We start from the raw sequence: 20,842 nt of genomic DNA, 5'->3' as shown, positions 1-20,842 counted from the left end.
AGATTATCCGCTCTCAAAACTCCGCCATCTCTCTTCGCACATCCATCACTGCTGGCGGCTCACCTCCAACTGCGCAACGCTACGCGCTGTTCACATCCAACTGCCCAACACTACAATATCGAATATTACAACAATGCAAACCAGCCACAGACTGCACACAGCACAGTCAGTGATTTTCATACAGATCGCTACGTGGCGTTACCAACATAAAAACCTAAACAGCTTACTTACACGAGAAACAGAATGTGTTGGCTGTACCCCCGAGAACGCGTAACAACAATGCTGTTAAACAGCTTTCTCTCGTCAGCTGCCCATCACAGAGTGAAACGAAACGCATCGAGAAGTTACTGCACATGGAAGATTTCGGTGTATATACACCATCGCAGTTTTCACACTGACTCAAGACACGTGCAAGTGGCACAGGAAAGGACAACGCCCTGAAAAATTTGCCTGTCACGCGAACCAAGCGATACGCGACCTTGCATAGACCGTGGATCACATTATTGAAATCTATCCTTCTGCAAGTGTCCCAGCCGTATCCGCAAAACCCGATGACCGTTGCGCTATGAAATGCCTGACCTAGAAATTAAGTGACCCTGTCATCCACTGGAACAACAGAACTCCTGGAAGAATAGAAAGCGACGCCGACCTGCACCCAGACCTACTACTGAGTATCGCCAAAAATTCAGAACCGATGTCATCTGACATGCGACAAGCGAAACGCGACTGGAGGTCACCAGCGATGGACACTGATTCTAAGCAAGGCAGCTGTTGCCTCTTCGTAAGAGGAGGCACAGTAAAGATATAATCTCTAATTGACGCATGGTATCTAGTGTCTATTACACGGACTGTTACGCTATCATTCCAACTTGGTACTGGACGCCCCTCAAGCAAGTTGGTAGAATAACGCAACTCCACCTTGAAGTGCTTAAGAGAAGCGCTAGTACGTGGTCAGATGTATTTTAAGAAGCACCAAAGAAAAATAATATCACTAAACAGTTTTTCAGACCCATACTTAAAAACTCTGTTCATCTGATTATTTTCTGTTTACTTAAATCCAGAGTCCTACAAAATTTGGGCAACGAGAATATTTTACTAGTGGTCTGCCATTAAACGTATTTATCTGCGATCGTGATTTCGGATGGCATGCCATTCTCAAGTTATTATTATTATCATCGTGTGTATCAGTTATAAAAACAAAATTGCTTTACAAAAATGTACATATGTACAACTACAAGGGGCGTTCAATAAGTAATGCAATACATTTTTTACTGAAAGCAGATTGGTTTTATTCAGATTCCAATACACCACATTATTCCCCATTCTTTTGACTACAAAACCCTACTTTTCAACATAATCTCCGTTCAGTTCGACGGTCTTACACCTTGTCACTGGGAGGGCCGCTTGGCACCTCACCACACTATCCTACGTCTGAGACAACGTGTTGTTGTGTCAATAACCTAACCACCATCCACGTACTGTTTCACGCGGAGTGCATCCTTCATTGGGATAAACAGATTGAAGTAGGAAGATGCGGGATCCGGGCTGTGTGGTGGATGAGGAAAAACATTCTAACGAGGTTTTGTGAGCTCCTGTCGGGTTCACAGACTTATGTGAGGTCCAGATTTGCCATGAGGAAGAAGTTTGTTTGCATTTCTGTGGTGACGGACACGTTGAAGTCGTTTCTTCAGTTTCCTGAGTGTAGCACAGTACACTTCAGATCTAACTGTTGCACCCTGAGGATGAACCTCAAACAGAATACCTCTTCAGAGTAGCAGAAAAGCGTCGCCATGACTTTAACGGCTGCCGGTGCAGCTTTGAACTTTTTCCGCAGAAGAGAGATGGTGCGGCGCCACTCCATAGAATACCGTTTTGTTTCCGGTTATAAGCAATGAACTCATGTTTCATCTCCTGTTACCCTCTTCAACAAGGAATTGTCGCGATCAGCTTCGTAATGTGCAGGCCATTCCGCACAGATGACCCTTCATTGCTCTTTATCGTGTTCTGTTATGGCGAGGAACCCAGAAGGCACATACCTTTGACTAGCCCAACTGGTAGATAAATATTTCAGCACTATCAATAGAGACACCCAGTTGAGCAGCAAGGTTGTCAACTGCGACCCGTCGATTACGTCGTATGAGTGTGTCCGCATGTTCCAACATTGAGGAGCCACAGATGCACGTGGCCGGCCGGCACGCTGGTGATCAGGTCGGTTTGTGCGTGCTTGTAGCGATGACGACAGACGCCTCGCCCAACGACTCACTGTGCTTTTGATCATTGCCAGGTATCCGCAGACATTCTCCAAGCTCCTATCAATATCTGTGATACTCTGGTTTCCCACCAAAACAAACTCAATGGCAGCTCTATGCTTGGAGCGGACCTCCGTTGCAAGCGTCATTTTGAAGTCTACGTATAGCGCCGCTAGCTATCGGAACTTAATGAATGTGTAGGAGCTGAACTGAGAGTATTTAAAGGCGGCCCACAATAAATTCCGCATTTTTCAAGCGAAACTGGCCGAAAAAACATGTGTTGCATTACTTACAAAACGCTCCTCGTGTTTACTCTACATAAGCATTCAACGGCCCAGACTACACACGTGTCAGAAGTCTCACTGGAGGGCGTCGTTGGAAGTTTTATGTAGACTCTTGATACTTCCAGGGAAACGTCTGTTAGACGACTCATTTACAATGCGATTTATGTCTGAATATCACCATAGACACACGCACTGTCAATCCAAAATTCCCAATTGTGAATGTGGTATTTGCACGAACGTTTCCAGTCTGGTATCTTTTGAGTTGTACCCACATTCCCCTAGGATGATGAATAACTGGCACTGCAGCAGTCGGGTTGTCAACATGTTCATGGTTCCGGATATTAGTAGCTTGCCACTCAAGTTTCCATTCAGTGTCCCCGTTGAATCCAGTGGAGAGCATTTGGTCTCGTGCTTCGTATGCTGGTCTTCTGGATTTGAGGCGTTTCCTAGCTAATGAAAACTTATGAAGATGATCTGGAAACATGTTTAGTAGTACTGGTGGGCAGCATGTAGGTGTAGATCTGACTGTGCCATTAACGGTTCTTATAATGCAGTCCTTTCTTCAGACGAGCGCTGCGGAACCATACTCGCAGCGCAATATTCTGCTGCAGAGTACATAAATGCAATGGATGCTCCCTAAGTAACTGATGAGTATGTTCCCCATATACTGCATACCAGTTCCATGTTCACTCATGTTTGCACCGTCTTCGCTGCGTGGGAAGATGTTTATGGTATGACAGCGTTCGATCGTATGTGACAGCCATTCTCAAGTGGGAGATTACACTGTCAATACACATTCAATCCTCTAAAGAGGCATTGTCCTCGTATCAGTTGTAAGTAGACAGTTTAGGTTCTTTATGTTGGTAACGCCACGTAGCCCCCTGTATGAAAATCAGTGACTGTGCTGTGTCAGTCTGTGGCAGGTTTGCATTGTTGGACTATTCTCTATTGTAGTGTTGGGCAGTTGGATGTGAACAGCGCGTAGCTTTGCGCAGTTGGAGGTGAGCCGCCAGCAGTGTTGGAGAGAGAGATGGCAGAATTTTGAGAGCGGACGATCTGGACGTGTGTCCATCAGAAAGAGTAAATTTGTAATACTGGATATCACGAACATATATATATGATGACTTTGAACATTATTAAGGTAAGTACATTGTTTGTTCTCTATCACAATCTTTCATTTGCTAACTATGCCTATCAGTAGTTAGTGCCTTCAGTAGTTAGAATATTTTATTTAGCTGGCAGTGTTGGCGTTCGCTGTATTGCAGTAGTTCGAGTAACGAAGATTTTTGCGAGATAAGTGATTCATGAAAGCTATAGGTTGTTGTTAGTCAGATTGCGTTGCGCTAAAATATTGTGTGTCAGTTTAGTGTTGATCAGAATAAGCAAAGAGAGAAATGTCTGAGTACGTTCAGTTTTGCTCAGCTGTTTGAAAATCAAATAACGTAGAGGTTTACCAGTACAGTCATTCTTAATTTTTCTAAGGGGATGTTTCACAGTCATATTTACATATTTCGTGTGCATAATAGAAAAAGATTCCTCGTCATATACATAAAAAGACGTAGCACTCCATACAACAATTTTATCGAATCGAGCCATACTGCGCCCTATTATGCATATGAAATATATAAACGTGGTTGAAACGAGTTGAAGTACTCTTATGAGGAATGAATATGCACTGACGCACTTCATAGTGAATTGTTAGTCGAACGTGGTACAAGATCCTAAATCACGATTTTAAATAAATAAATAAATACATCGTGTAATTAATTACATGGGGCGTTCAATAAGTAATACAAAAAATAGTTTACTCGACCAGTTTCGATTGTAAAAAAGTGTGGATTTGTTGCAGGACGTCGTGGAATATTCTCGCTTCAGCATTGTAGTTTGATGAAGTTCCGGTAGGTGGTGGCACTATATGAAGCCTTCAAAATGGCGCCTGTAACGGAGCAAGCAGAGTGCTGTCATTGCGATCTTTGTGGCGGAAAACCAGAGCAACGCAGATATACACAAGTGCTTGCAGTACGTCGACCGAGACCGGGCTGTGAACAAAAGCACGGGGAGTCGTTGGGCGACGCGTTTGTCATCATCGCAACAAGGTGGGGCAGACCAGTTCGATCTCCCGCGTGCCGGCCGGCCGCACATTGGTGCGACTCCCGCAATATTGGAACGTGCAGCCACTCTCATTCGAGGTGATCGATGGATCACAATCAAACACCTCGCTTCCCAACTAGGCGTCTCTGCGTGCCCGAGTGGGGCTCGCAAAACTGTTCTTACTTCCACCCTGCCCCACTTCCACCTTTTGGCCCAATAAAAGATGCACTCGGCAGCAAGTAGTACGTGGTGGATGATGGGAAGGTTATCGATGCAGCTGTCCGAAAGAACAGATACCATCTTCATATAAATCGCGGTGATCTCAATGTACTTAAATGTTATTTCTGTTCGTCTCACTGCAAATTTATTCCAGTTAGCTTCTGTGCTATACTATAGCATTTCTTTCTATGTATTGTCCAAGATTCATCGAGCTGGCAGTGACACACCATGCGGAAGTTATTCCGTCCATAAGATTTGCACATCAGTGTAGTACATCTTACTGTGCTAATGTATAAGTTCGTAGCGTTTTCCGTAAGTTCAATAAACAGAATTATGTATTCTTCTTCACTATTTACAACAGTCTACCAAAGCTTCGGTAGCTTTTCGATTTCAGGACTATGGAAATCGCGTGGGTTTGAGGCGAAGACCTCGTCGAGTCTTGCTCGGAGCGCATTCTCATCCGGGAAGGAGGTTCGTTGAAGCGGCTCGATGGGGAGCGAAAAAAAGTGAAAATCTGAGGGCGCAAGATCACATGTATAAGACAGGTGCGGAATGACTTGTGAACTCAACTCCTTTATAGCGCCTTTTGTCAGTCAAGCAAAATGCGGGTGGACACCATCGTGGAGGAACATCTCTTCATGTAGCCTTCCTGGTCGTTGTTCTAGGACTGCATCTGCAAGACGCCTTTGTTGTTGACAATAAATGTCAGCAGTGATGGTTACACTCCGGGGAAGCAATTCATAGTACACCACACTGTCTCTGTTTCCCCCACATATATAACATTATCTTCTATGGATGCGCGTAGGTCTTTGTAAGGGTAGTTGCTGCTTTGTTCGGGTTTAGCCATTACACTCTTTTCCCTGTGTTACCGTAATTTATTGTCACCAGTAACGATACAGGATAGGAACGGTCGTGTTGTTCACGAGCCAATTGATGACGAGCATGCAGAGATGTATTTTTGAAACTTCCCCATTGCACGGCCGAGTGATCGCAGTTCACCACATTTGTCAATCCTCGTGTACACTGACAAGGATCATTGTGGATTAATGCGTTTAAACGCTCGTCATAAAACCCCGGAGGTCTTCCCGAACGCGGAGATTCAGCAATGTCAAAACGATCCTCCTTAAAACGAGAAAATCATTTTCTTGGCGTGCTCTGTCTAATGGCACTGTACCCATACATGGCGCGTCCGCTGCTGTCACCCCTCTATCGAAGTAAAACAGAAGAATATGTCGAAAATGTTCCGATTTCTACACTTCGCACTCCATTTTCTAGAGTCACAGCTCCACTCCAAATGAGAAAATGACATTATGTAGACTCAGATGTAGCGAATTACAAATAAAAAAAATGAGAAGCGATAAGTGAACCCATTGTTGTTGTTGTGGTCTTCAGTCATGAGACTGGTTTGATGCAGCTCTCCATGCTACTCTATCCTGTGCAAGCTTCTTCATCTCCCAGTACGTACTGGAGCCTACATTCTTCTGAATCTGCTTAGCGTATTCATCTCTTGGTCTCCCTCTACGATTTTTACCCTCCACGCTGCCCTCCAGTACTAAATTGGTGATCCCTTGATGCCTCAGAACATGTCCTACCAACCGATCCCTTCTTCTAGTCAAGTTGTGCCACAAACTTCTCCCCAATCCTATTCAACACCCCCTCATTAGTTATGTGATCTACCCAGCTAATCTTCAGCATTCTTCTGTAGCACCACATTTCGAAAGCTTCTATTCTCCTCTTGTCCGAACTATTTACCGTGCCCGCATCTCGTGGTCGTGCGGTAGCGTTCTCGCTTCCCACGGCCGGGTTCCCGGGTTCGATTCCCGGCGGGATCAGGGACTTTCTCTGCCTCGTGATGGCTGGGTGTTGTGTGATGTCCTTAGGTTAGTTAGGTTTAAGTAGTTCTAGGGGACTGATGACCATAGATGTTAAGTCAAATAGTGCTCAGAGCCATTTGAACTTATTTACCGTCCATGTTTCACTTCCATACATGGCTACACTCTATACAAATACTCTTAGAAACGACTTCCTGACACTTAAATCGGTACTGTATGTTAATAAATTTCTCTTCTTCAGAAACGCTTTCCTTGCCATTGACAGTCTACATTTTATATCCTCTCTACTTCGACCATCATCAGTTATTTTGCTCCCAAAACAGCAAAACTCCTTTACTGCTTTAAGTGTCTCATTTCCTAATCCAATTCCCTCAGCATCAGCTGATTTAATTAGACTACATTCCATTATCCTCGTTTTGCTTTTGTTGATGTTCGGCCGGCCGCGGTGGTCTCGCGGTTCTAGGCGCGCAGTCCGGAACCGTGCGACTGCTACGGTCGCAGGTTCAAATCCTGCCTCGGGCATGGATGTGTGTGATGTCCTTAGGTTAGTTAGGTTTAAGTAGTTCTAAGTTCTAGGGGACTGATGACCACAGCAGTTGAGTCCCATAGTGCCCAGAGCCATTTGAACCATTTTTTGTTGATGTTCATCTTACGTCCTCCTTCCAAGACATATCCACATACACAACAAAACTCTGCAAACTTATGCACATGCACCAACCTAATATTAGCGGATGATATGGATACATGCTGACCAATTACATGGTTTCTTTACGATTTTTAAAAATGTTTTATGTTTATTTTTGTTTCTCAACTTCTATAAAACGTACACAAAAATCACAGTAGTACACTGTTGGAAATTCTTCTAGAGAGTAGAAGTTGCCAACCACATATGACTTCAGTTTGTGTTTGAAGTTAATTTTATTTTCCACTTAATTCATAAATGCATTAAATCACTGAATACATAAAAGATTTTTATAGCGGAATAACGCATTCATTTCTGTCACGTTGTGAGTGACGCAGACTGTCTATCATTGTCCTCTTAGTATTATACTTACCGATGTTACAATTGTACAACAAGCTAAATAAGGAAATGTGCTGTGATGCTGCTGTAAGTATGCTGCTCGTCTGTTTAAAAAGCAGTCTACAAGAGGCTCTAGAGAGGACACCACACATTATCATTATTGCGCACTTCAGCGCAACAAACATTTTTTTCCTCAGGTGACGAGTTATCACAGAATATGGAGCCATAAGCTTTTAGTGAATGAAAGTAAGGCAAGTAAGTCGCCTTTTTCTACACTTCCATCTCCAGAGTCTAATATTTCCTGCAACGCAAGAGTTACAGAGGTTAGTCATTTAAGAAGATCTGTAATACCTGTCTATACAGTTCATGTTCTTATCAACACCAGCAGTTAAGGATTTAGAATATTGTGTTTCATTTAATTATTTACTCCCATGCATTATTTATAATGATACGGTCTGGCCTATTGTACCACTGAATGTCACATATTGTGACAATTCGTTTGCAGAGAAGCAGCCATTAATTTGAAAAATTGTCGTGGTGCGATTAAGACACGCACACTGAGGGTTCCTTACAAACTTAATTGTGCATACAGACAATTCATCCCCTCCGGGAATAGAGTATTCTGACCATTTTTGCCTGTTAGTCGACTCTGATATGGGCGAGATATCGGTCCCAGGGATATCACGACTTTAGAGAAAGTTTTAATTTCAATATAACTGTAAGAAAATCATGCAGTAGGCAGGCGATCATTATTATAATAATCAGCAGTTCTCCATTCAGGTAGTAAAAGTCAAACATCAGGCAAGGAATGCCGGGCGTTGTGGCCGAGCGGTTCTAGGCGCTTCAGTCTGGAACCGCTACGGCGCAGTTTAGAATCCTGCCTCGGGCATGGATGTGTGTGATGTCCTTAGATTAGTTAGGTTTAAGTAGTTCTACGTTTTAGGGGACTGATGACCTCAGATGTTAAGTCCGGTAGTGCTCAGAGCCATTTTTGAAGGCAAGGAATACAAAAGTTTGTTTCACATACAAATTGAAACGCCTTATCTACGTGCAGTAACTGCTCCTAGATATCTGATGAGAGCTAAATTCCGAAACGCGTCACATGATCTGATGTCTGACTATTACCATTGCGACCCAGTCAACCTGAATACAGAACTACTGATTGTTTTGATTTCGAGTTTGACGTGGGGTAGCAGATGACAAAAGAAATATTTTTTCGCATGATGTAATTAAACATTAATAATTATTGTATTTTTTCCTTTGTTTGTTCCGTGAAACCTTGCTTCTTGCCCAATTGCAAGATTCTAGGCCAACATGAAAGACGCTGTGATTACCTAGATTTTTCAGGCGTACTGCTTGTTGATGCTCTTCACCGGTATGCGGCCGGACGACACGATATTTCGACATTGCAACTGGCCGCCATCTTCAGGTGAGATTGCAGGTGCACAATCATGCCGGAACTGAGGTAACATCAGATGCGGCGACTCCTTTATACCCCGAGAACTGTCTGCTGGGCGTGCGCCAGAAGTGAAAGGGCTGTTCTCTGCGAAGCGTAGAATTGCAGCGCCGCCCGTGGCAGGAACTAACAAAAGCGATGAATCTCACATTAAGATGTAGCCGCTGGAAAACTAGGCCGTTGTCGTTTTGTGTCTCCTAAAGCAGGATGCCACATCTCGCTTAAAGGAAAACCTTTATTAATAATAACGTCACCGGATAATCTTATTTCGGTGGATTTCTTAAGTACACAATCCCAGTAACGGGAAGCCGAAGCAACAATTTGTGTCTCTTGAAATGACACATTACGCCCTTCATTGAGACAATGTTCAGCGACGCCAGATTATTCCGTCTGGGGCGATCGACCGTGAAGCTGATGTTCCACACATCGGTCATGAACCGTACCAATAGTCTGACCAATATACGCCTTCCCGCTATGACAGGCAATTTTATATACCCCAGCCTTTCTCAATCCCAAATTATCTTTAACAGATCCAAAAAGGGCTTTGGTTTTGGCCGAAGGCAAAAGGACACTTTTAATGTCGTACTTTGAGAGGATTCTTGAAATTTTCGAAGAAATAGTCACCGCAGGGTGAAAAAGCAACTGTTTGACAAGTGTCCGTTATTGGTTCATGTGGTGGTCCAAATTTAAAGCATTAACAATTAGATAATTAGTGCATACATTTTGCCTGAAGACAACATTAAGAAAATCCAGTTCCTGCGTCAAGATAGGGATAGAGTATTTTTATTTGATGATACATTTTTTCAATAGACTGAAGGTGTGGCTATGTGGAGTCCTCTTTCCTCTATTGTCGCAAGTCTTTTTGTGGAAGATTTTGAAGATACTGCACTCAGGACTTCTTCTCTTAAGCCCATATGTTTTTTGAGGTATGTGGAAGATATTTTTATCGCATGGCCACGTGGAATGGAAGCTTTTCATCGGCTTTTAGATTATTTTAGCTGCCTTTACACACACATCAAATTTTCAAAGGAAATTGAAAAAGATGGCAAATTACACTTTTTGGATGTTTTAGTACATACAAAAATGGGACTTTGAGACACAGCGTATACTGTAAACCTGCGCCTACGGACGGCTGCCTCCATGCTACAAGTGGTCATCCACCACATCGGCGTCTTGGAGTTTTACTTATGCTGGTCAAGAGAGTACACACTATTTCGGATTCTGATAATTTGACACAGGAACTGGATTATCTTAATGTTGTCTTCAGGCAAAATGTATACACTGATTATCAAATTGTTCGTACTTTTCAGTTTGGACTGCCATGTGAACCAATAATGGACATTGTAAATCAGTTCATTTTATACCCCTTCCGGCACTAATTTTTCGAAAATTTCGAGAATCCTCAGAAAATACGATATTAAAAGTGCCCTTTAGCCTTTGGCCAAAACTAGAACCCTTCTCGGATCTGTTACAGGTGATTTGGGTTTGAGAAAGGCTGGGTTATGTAAAACTGCCGTCATAATGGAAAGGCGTGTACTGGATAGACTATTTATACGGTTCATGACCGATGTCTGGAACATAAACATCACACTCGATTGCTCCAGCCGGAATAATCTGGAATCGCTGAATATTGTCTCAATGAAGGGCATCATAATATATCATTTGAAGAGTCACAAATTATTGCTCCGAATTCCCGTTACTGGGATTGTTTACTTAAGAATTCTATTGAAATAAGAATATTCGGTGACGTTATTAACAGAGATAAAAGTTTTCCTTTAAGCGAGATGTGGTACCCTGCTTTATCAGATACAAAACAACAACTGCCTGGTTTTCGAAAGGCTGCGTCTTAATTTGCTATTCATCGCTTTTGTTAGTTTCTGCCACTGGCGACGCTGCAGTACTTCGCTTCGCAGAGGGCAGCCCTTTCACTTCTCGCGCACGCGCAGCTGCCAGTTCTCGGGGTATAAAGGAGTCGCCGCATCTGATGTTTCCTCAGTTCCGGCCTGATTGTGCACCTGCAGCCTCACCTGAAGATAGCGGCCAGTTGACCATCGAAATATCGTGTCGTCAGGATGATGAAATCAAGATGCATATCCGTGAAGAGCATCAATAAAAAAATACTCTATAGGTTTTGATGACGAAGTTAGTGAGTATCAAAAAATGTGACATAAATGGCAGTACCTTTTGGTTGCATTGACTTTGAAGCTTACAGTTATTATAGCACCAACAGCCTGTAGAGCGTAGTATGTAACACACATTTCAACTTGATACGACTGCCCTTTCATGAGTAAAAGGGGATCTTAACAGGCAGACGAACAGGCAGGAAGATAAAAAATGTCGGAAAAAATTGTTTCTTGCGATATAATTATCACAATTTTCGGATGTTTCGCTATAGGTCTACTGCGAGACCTTGCTTCCTGCCAAATTTTACGATTCTAGTCCAAGAGGAAGTACGCTATAGGTTTTGATGCGCGTGTTTGGGAGTGTAAAAATGTGACGTAAGTGGCCAAATCTTTTGATTTTATTGACTTGGAAGTTTCATGTCCTACACCGCCAAGGACAATGGTTCTCTGTATGTGACAAAAATTTTAAATTTTCCTGAGAAAAGGGTTTTGAACAGTCGGGAAGGCAGACGGACGGAAAACAAAATGATCCTATAAGGGCTTCGGTTTTGCGGACTGCAACACAAAACTCTAAAAAGGTGACGAAAACATTGGATGAATGTATGATTATAGAAAAGAAATAGTTCACTTCGTTAAGGAGCATAAAAATTTAGTTCTGATGAGGGCCTGGAATTCGACATTAGGAAAAAGAAGATAAGGAAAGGAGGGAAAGAAATGAAGGGAAGAACGCCTGGTAGAATTGTGTACACAGCACAGTTTAACCATTGTGAACAGTTTCTTCAAGAGGCTTGCAGGAGGTTCTACATGTGGAAGAGACCTGCAGATACAGAAGGTTTCAGATAAATCACATAATAGTAAGACAGAGATCTGAAAACCAGATATTTAACTGATAGCCATTTTTAGGGATAGATGTGGACTGTGGCTATAATTTAGTGGGGAAGACTTGCAAGTTAAAACTGAAGTAACTGCAAAAATTTGGAAATTACGGATAGGACCTGGAGAAATTGAGTGAAATAGGGTTTGCAGAGAGTTTCAAAAGGGTCACCAGGCAGCGGGCGATGAAACGAATGAAAGAAATGAATAGATAGCTTTGAGAGATGAAATTGTGTCGATATCAGAGAAACAAGTAGGCAAAAAGCCAAAGCATAATGGAAATCCTTGGGTAACATAAGAGATAGCAAAATTTAATTGAGGAAACTAGGAGAGGACATAAAACTGTAATAAATGACGGTAAAGGGGGTACACAAATTTAGAAACGATACGGCAAGAAGCGCAAAAAACCATAACAGGAATGACTAGAGGAGAAACGCAAGCCTGTGCGACCACGCTTTCCTATGGGAAAGCTAGGTGATGATAAAGGAAAATTAAAGAAACCTTTCGAGAAAAGAGAAGCACCACTACCAGTCAAGGAAGAGGAGACAGAGAGGTGGGAGCAATATCTAGAAAGACTATGCAAAAAAACAAACATGAAGACAATTTTGTGGAAAGAGAAGAGCAAGAAGATGAATATGAGATGGGAGGTACGATTTTCAGCAAGCAAATGAGAGGAGATGGGAGGTACCTTTTTAGCATGTAAATAAGATGAGATGGGAGATATAATGCGAGAATTGACAGCGCTGAAATACCTAAGTCGAAAGAGGACACCAGAGTAGACAATATTCCCTCATAATTTAGTAAGTCATATTGTAAAATGTCATCACCAGGGGTGGTCAGTTTGGGTGCCAGAGGAATACACGAGGCAATACTGACAATACGACTTACCTGAGAAGAGAGACTGAAGAAAGGCGAACGTATTTTTGACTGTTTTCCAGGATACAGGTTTGAGATTCTGAAGGTACTAGTTGTAAAATGCCGGGATGGAAGGGTCATCTACGATTTGTACAGGAACCAGACTACGCTTATATGAGACTGAAGACAAAGGACGGCTGTAATCGGCTTGGGAGTCAGACAAGTTGTGGCCTGTCCTATGTTGTTCGATATTTCGATATTGACATTGAGTATTCACTGAAGGCAACAAAAGAGAAATCTGGAAAGGGTATTAGGGTTCAGGGCGAGGAAAAAAAACTTGTTTGTTTGCTGATGACATCATAATTCTATCAGAAACGGCAAAGGAATCTGAAGAACGGCTGAGTGGAATTGATACTGTCGTGAAAAGAGGTCGTAAGATGAACAACAGAAGAAAAACAACGGCGGTGGAGCGTGTTCCTGTCTTTGTACTTCCTTCGTCCATCGATCGATTGAAATATTTTTTCTGATACCCAAGATTTCTTCGGAGTTACCTTCCTAGTACCTGTGTTTGGCTGTCAGACGTCTGTTATTTCTCTTTTTAGAGAAGTCCACTCCTCTTCATCTGAACTGCCTGTTGTGGTATTCCTTAACGCAGTAGCCACATCCTTAGCTAACCTAAAACGCGTATTTTACTTATAATCTGCCTTGATTGCAAAATGTTTACTCACATGACCGGTTTCGGTTCCCCTAGAACCATCTTCAGATCTGATATATCTGTTACTGGTGTAACCCGTAAAAATACAGCAACTTTCACATGCATGTGAAAAGTTGATGTATTTGGACGGGTTACTCTTGTAACCGATATATCAGATCTGAAGATGGTTCTAGGGGAACCGATACTGGTCATATGAATAAACATTTTTCAATCAAGACGGATTCTAAGTAACATTGTAAAATCACTGATTGCGGCTATCCTATCAGAAATTATGTCTCTTTTTGTAAAACGCATCTCATCATTCCTCCGTACTTCAGTACCTCAATTCTTTTCACACTGATCCTTCTTTACAATTCTTTTAAACTTCATTCTGTTCTTCATCATTACTACATTATGACCTGAGTTTTTATCTGCTCCCGTAGACGCATTACAATCGAATATCTGATTTAGAAATCTCTAGCTGACCATGATGTAACCTAACTGGAACCATCTCGTATCTGAAATTTATTGCAGAACTCTTTCTCTAGTGTTCTTCCTGTCTCATTCCCACTACCAAGCCTATGTTCTTCCGTACCCTATCTTCTACCCCTTCTCCTACAACCGCATTCCAATCACCCATGACTATTAGATTTTCATCTCCTATTGCTAAATTAACCGTTCAGTATCATCATATACACTCTCAATCTCCCCATCTTCTTCTTGCGATGTTGGCATGTATCCTGAACTATTGTTGTCGGTGTTGGTTTGCCGTAGATTGTGACGAGAAGAATCCTCTGATTGAACTGTTCACTGTAATTCACTCTCTGCCCTATCTTCCTATCCATAATGAATGCTACTCCTGTTTTTCATCCGATTTTGTCGATCAACATGTCTTTATAAAGCTATTAGTGTAAAACTAAATTGCTATGAATCATAGGGTTGATGTCTGAAATGGTCCTCTGTGATACAGACAAGGGGGAGATTGAGTCAATAATCAAATCACTGAAGACTAAGGACTCTCATGGATTGTGATGGAGTGCCTAGCTCAATATTAAATTACTGCGCTGCACACGTTAGCCCCCTGTTTTTGCGTTATATTTGTAATTTTTCCTGTAGGAATGGTCAGTTTCCTGACCGTTAAAGGTACTCAGTAGTAAAGCTGCTTTATAAAAATGGAGAAAGGGATAATGTAGACAATTTTAGACCTATTTCTATGCCATGATTTTTTGCTAAATTTATTGAAAAGGTTGTCCACGTAAGGATAATTGATAATTTTATTTCACACGATTTGCCATCAAATGTACAGTTCGGTTTTAGAAGTCGTTTAACAACTGAAAATGCTATATTCTCTTTTCTATGTGAGGTACTGGGTACGTTAAACAAAAGGTTTCGAACGCTATGCATATTTTTTGATTTAACTAAGACGTTTGATTGTGTTGATCACAAAATATTGGACCAGAAGTTGGAGCATTACCGAATACGGAGAGTAGCTCAAAATTGGTTCACCTCCTATTTTGACAACAGAGAGCAAAGGGTCATTATTCACAATGTTGAGAATGGCTGTGATGTGGGATCTGAGAGGGGTACGGTGAAGTGGGGGCTGCTCCAGGGAACAGTGTTGGGCCCACTCCTGTTTCTTATTTATATAAATGACACGCCTTCTAATATTATGAGCAACTCTAAAATATTTCTGTTTACTGATGACACTAGCTTGGTAGAAGTGATGTTGTGTGCAACACTGGCTCGGTTTCAAATGACAAGTTCATGGCTTGTACAAAATAAACTAACGCCAAATCACAGTAAGACTCAGGTGTTACAGTTTCTAACACACAATTCAACAAAACCTGACGTTTTAATTTCACAGAATGGGAAAATGATTAGATAATCTGAACAGTTGAAATTTCTAGGTGTTCAGATAGATAGAAAACTGTCGTGGGAAGCCCACGTTCAGGATCTTGTTCAAAGATTTAATGCTTCCATTTTTACTATTCGAACGGTATCTGAAGAGAGTGATCGTTCGACTAGAAAATTAGTCTACTTTGCTTATTTTCATTTGCTTATGTCGTATGGTATTATATTTTGGGGTAGCTCTTCCCATAATGAGATTTTCACTCTGCAGCGGAGTGTACGCTGATATGAAACTTCGTGGCAGATTAAAACTGTGTGCCGGACCGAGATTCGAGTTCGAGTCACGGTCCGGCACACGGTTTTAATCTTCAAAGAAGTTTCAACTCTTCCCTTTCTGTTCGGGCTATAAGTGCTGTAAGTTCATAAATCTCTTGTCGATCCCTGTTCACGAGTCTGGGTATTTTGACATTGGCCTCTCAATATATATGTATATATACTTTATTACCTGATGGAATTAGTTTATCCTTTTGATAAACCGTGCCAAAACCCAAAAAATAATTAGAGAACGAATCATCTCGAACTTTCGAATTCATGAATATTAAATATAAACACACATTATTGTCTTTATCATGGATAATATACATTGTGCTAACTCTGGATCTTAAACCAATGTGGCAGCCTCTCCTACTAACCGTGCTGCAGAAAACTCACAGTCAGCTATGTTACAACTGACAGTTATAACTGGCTAGACGTGAGGTTATCTCCATCAGTTATCCTGCACACCTACAGCTCTTTGAGCCAACCCACTCTCTAAAGTGTTACGTAGATTTTCAGTCCCTCGAATTCCATGACGCCGTATAAATCATTGAATACTACGCATTTCGGTTTTCCAGATCAGTCTATCTTCCTCTACAAGAATTCTTCACTGATTTGCAAAGTTTTCCCCTCTCCTTCATTAGGGTGAACATCTATCGATTTCCTACAATTCCCTCATGCGTGACACCAAGCAGCTCAAATGGCGCATCCCCTGGTCTCCAGTCTCTTTACTCTGACTCACTGGCCACACGTCACACCTACAAACTTCACGCATACTTTCTTAACAAGATGGCCATTCGTTATCGACAGTTACAAAATTACGCTTTTTCATATCTTAGAAGAGTTTGAGGGAAGAGGGTTACCATTGACACCGGCTCGGTTGTGGCTAGGAGTTTGTAATAACAACAGAGAAAAAGAAAATGTATAACACTGCTGGCTAGTCGATATCTCTTCTGTTGAGTTGTGTAATACGATAAGCAACAACCGTCGCACTTAAGTAATTAACGTCCTACTGTAGACATTATCTGCTCTTAACTTGTCATGTATTTCCTGCTCATCAATATTGTGAAACAGAACAGCGTCAGATCAGTGACTGATGCTGAGATTAATTCTGCGCTGTGTTTCAAAACGCACACTCATCCCAACTGATAAATTCATACTCAAATTCTACTTACTGGCCACATACCTGCAATTTTAGTCTGATATTGGTTAAATAAATGACGTAAGTGTTGAGTAGTAACATTAGGAAAGCGTACATTTTACACGATACATGTAGAAGCTGCAATCTGACGCTACAGTTAAATATGCTGTATATCACAATTGTACAGTCGCCATCACAGATATTTTGTTGAGGAGTCGAGTATCGGTCATTAGCCGTCTCTAATGGACGGGACTACAGATCCGAGACGCTTGCTTCGCACGTCACATGCCATAGATTTCAAAGGTTTATATCGTATGTGAGAAATAATCAACAATGCAATATATTAGTGTAAAACGAGAAACGAGTAATGCAACAACTGTAATGCTGTACAACGAAAAAGCCTGTACATCCTATGTGTAGTCTCACCAATTCTATAATGAAATAGAAATACTGGCTTTTGCGCAATAATAATAATACTAATAATATGCTCAGAAATTATGTAAGTGGTCTCGCACGATAATTTTAAACATAATAATACATAAACTAATACATAATACAGAACTAATTACAAATTGTGAGTTGACACAGAATAAAATTAAATGAAATCACTAATACATCGCCTAAGACGCCACGCAACTTGAGGCCCATAAATCCCGCGTGTTATCTCAAGGATTCTGAAACTAAAAATAATCATTCACAATTCTGCAGATTATCACTCAGTTTTCCGCAGCCATAACAAAATAAAGTGAACAAAGCGGAATCATTCTATAAATGCATGTATAGAATAGTCCCAGTCCACTGTACAATGCAGAACTAGTTGCAAATGATGTGAAATGTGTCAGAAGATACAGTAAATTGCCAAATGTACCAATGCTACAGTTAGTTACACAATTTCTTTATAAATTTCGAAAGCAGCTGTGGCATTTCCATCAGAACCGACACTTTCCTTTCTGATCACTTTTATTAAAAGTAATCGTGCTGGGCAAAGTCACCCTCAGCGCAAACAGGCGAGCCATTTAAAAGTTGCGCACACGCACAGGACCAGATACCGATGTTCGTGCAACGTTAGGCAGCAGTCACTGGCGTAACAGATGGCCCGTGTGGGAATGTGTGCTATCTGATCAAAAGCATCCGACCGCCTGTTAGCGGAAATTAACACGGATTGTGTCCACCATTCTGCTTTATACCTGACTGAACTGTAATGGGGACACTTCCAGTGAGGCGTCTGAATGCCTGTGGAGGAATAACAGCCCATTCTTCCTCAAGAGCCAAAACCAAAGAAGGTAGTCGGACGCTGGACTCTGGAGCAAAGTATATGTTCCAACTCATCCCAAAGGTGTTCCTATCGGTTCAGCAGAAGACTCTGGGCAAGTCAGTCAATTTTAGGAATGTTATTGTCCACAAACCATTGCCTCAGAGATGCAACTTTATCACAGAGTGAATTGTCATGCAGATGTCAACAGTCATCGTCTCCGAACCGTTCCTTTACTTCATGCAATGCACAGTGCTGTAAAATGTGTTCATATCCTCCCACATTTACCGTTTTCTTAGGCCCATTGAGGGTCCACAGCATAAACACGAAAAACACCATCGTACAATAACATCACATCATCTCTACTACACTGTTGGCAGGCAACGTTCTCCAGGCACTTGCCAAACCCATAGCGTTTCATCGGACTGCCACAGGATACAGCGTGATTCATCACTTCAGATCACTCGTTTCCAGTCATCCACTACCCATTGGAGTCTATCATTACACTATCTGAAGCGTCGGTTAGCAGTGACTGCAGCTGTGTATGGCTCGACCATCGTAACTCATTCTCTTTAACTCCCTGCGCCCAGTCATTGTACTAGTTGGACTGTGCATTTTGGAGCTCACGGGTGATTCCTTCCGCTGATTTCACGTGTTATTTTTTTTTATACTACACACCGTAATGATCGGTGATCCCTGGCCGGCAATACGTGAGGTCTGCTGTGGTTGTTCTTATGTGCTTCCACGTCACAGTTACAGCACCAATAGTCAACTTAGGCAGCTTCATAACGGTTAAAATATGCCTGATTGATTTATTAGTTGGGTAACATCCAGTGACTAGTCCACGTTCGAAGTCACTGACGTCTCCTCGACGACCCATTTTGCTGTTACGGCATCTCTACTGACGACACGATACTCCCGTCTCATTTTATACTGGCGAACCCCCCTTGGTTGCCATCTGGTGGTCAATTCCAAATTACATAGCATGTCCAGATACTTTTTAAATGGCTCTAAGCACTATGGGACTCAACATCTGAGGTCAGCAGTCCCATAGACTTAGAACTACTTAAACCTAACTAACCTAAGGACGTCACACACTTCCATGCCCGAGGCAGGATTCGAACCTGCTGCCGTAGCAGCAGCGCGGTTCCGGACTGAAGCGCCTGGGGTTCCGGACTGAAGCGCCTCGAACCGATCGGCCACAGCGGCCGGCAGAGACTTTTCACCAGATAGCGTACAATGAGACAAGCAAGCAATGATAGTAACGTATTCAGCAGGCCCAGCCTCCGAAAGTTAATCACATGAATATAATCATATTCCTTAAAGCTTCACAAATTCGAAACTCAAAACTCAGGGAAATATTCATTAATCTCAAAGTGACACCACAGTGATACAGACGTTGGTAGTAAATACAGTTTAGTAATAAACGCATTGTGAAATCCATCGTCCACGAGAGTTTACGAAGATGCCCGAAGTTCAGTTCAAAGTTGTAACGAGATAAATCTTAGTGTAGGAGCGACCTCCAACGCTATTGGACGCATGTTATTTTATTCTGCGCTGATGTCCTCGCCATTTATAGCGCTAAACAACTAATCGTCGTCAACGTCGTCATCATCACCACCATCACCGAGCGAGATGGCGCAGTGTTTAGCTCACTGGATTCGCATTCGGGAGGAAGACGGCTCAAACCCGCGACCGACCATCCTGATTTAGATTTCCCGTGATTTCCCTAAATCGCTTCAGACGAATGCCGGGATGGTTCCTTTGAAAGAACACGGCCGACTTCCTTCCCTAACCCAATGGGACCCATGACCTCGGCTGTTTAGTCCCCTCCCCCAAATCAACCAACCAACCAGCCAGCTGTCGTCGTCATCGGACGTAGGATGCAGTGTAGTCGAGTTGGTGCCTCCACAAACAACGATAGTATTAATGGTATTGTTCAAATTTAGACAGTTCAGTCTGTAATAAATACGCCAGTCAAATCAGGCGAAGAATATTTAATTTTATTTTGGTGCTGTAATGACTCCAAGTATCTTCTGATTGTTCGTCGATACTGAATTACCTTCAAAGCAAGGCTGAATCGAAGTGTGTTATATAAACAAAGTGTTCAGTACTAAGTGTGGCAGAATAAACACTTACAGCTCCAGATCTGCAATATTTCCGAACCGGGGCAAAAACTTGATAGTGCCTCCCTCGTTTGCCCCTCGAACATTTGGAATAGGACGTCAAAAATTAAAAAAAGTCGATTTTTCAAAAATTTGTTCATTTTGTAGCGCACTTCTTTCTGAAGAAGTTGATATATAAAATCCATATGTTCGAGGAAATGTAAGACATGTTATTCGGCCTTAAGTTTGCCAAAGTGCAGTGCCACACCTCTTCACACAGCATTCTTCTATCACACGCCACTGTATTTCGCTTTGTGCAATTCAGACGTGTGCCGTTTGTAATGGGAGCCATTAAGACTATATTTAGGACAGTGGGAATTAAAATGGCCTGTGGTGTCTCTCCTGCTCCCAGTCTGCCGGTTAGGCATGTCCCCCCTTAAAAAAACCGCACTCTTTATTAGCTATTAGCTAATAACTTTGTCTT

At 42.1% G+C, this 20,842-nt stretch overlaps 2 protein-coding genes across 3 annotated transcripts in view; one reads left to right on the top strand and one right to left on the bottom strand.

Annotated features, from left to right (window-relative positions):
- LOC126283468 (dipeptidyl peptidase 1-like) overlaps nucleotides 1-9,142 on the bottom strand; it is a 93,825-nt gene extending 84,683 nt beyond the window's left edge. For both annotated transcript variants that reach the window (XM_049982277.1, XM_049982295.1), the window contains exon 1: nucleotides 9,031-9,142. The gene's annotated coding sequence lies outside the window, so the exon portion shown is untranslated. The remainder of the gene's footprint in view (nucleotides 1-9,030) is intronic.
- Nucleotides 9,143-11,217: 2,075 nt separating this feature from the next.
- The window catches only part of LOC126356193 (dipeptidyl peptidase 1-like), a 96,715-nt gene continuing 87,090 nt past the window's right edge, over nucleotides 11,218-20,842 (top strand). Inside the window, exon 1 of the mRNA XM_050006988.1 lies at nucleotides 11,218-11,298. The gene's annotated coding sequence lies outside the window, so the exon portion shown is untranslated. The remainder of the gene's footprint in view (nucleotides 11,299-20,842) is intronic.

This window comes from Schistocerca gregaria, chromosome 1 (assembly GCF_023897955.1).
Source record: "Schistocerca gregaria isolate iqSchGreg1 chromosome 1, iqSchGreg1.2, whole genome shotgun sequence".
Lineage (NCBI taxonomy): Eukaryota > Metazoa > Arthropoda > Insecta > Orthoptera > Acrididae > Schistocerca > Schistocerca gregaria.
Note: the sequence above shows the minus strand (reverse complement) of the source record. Positions and strands in the feature narration are given on the sequence as shown.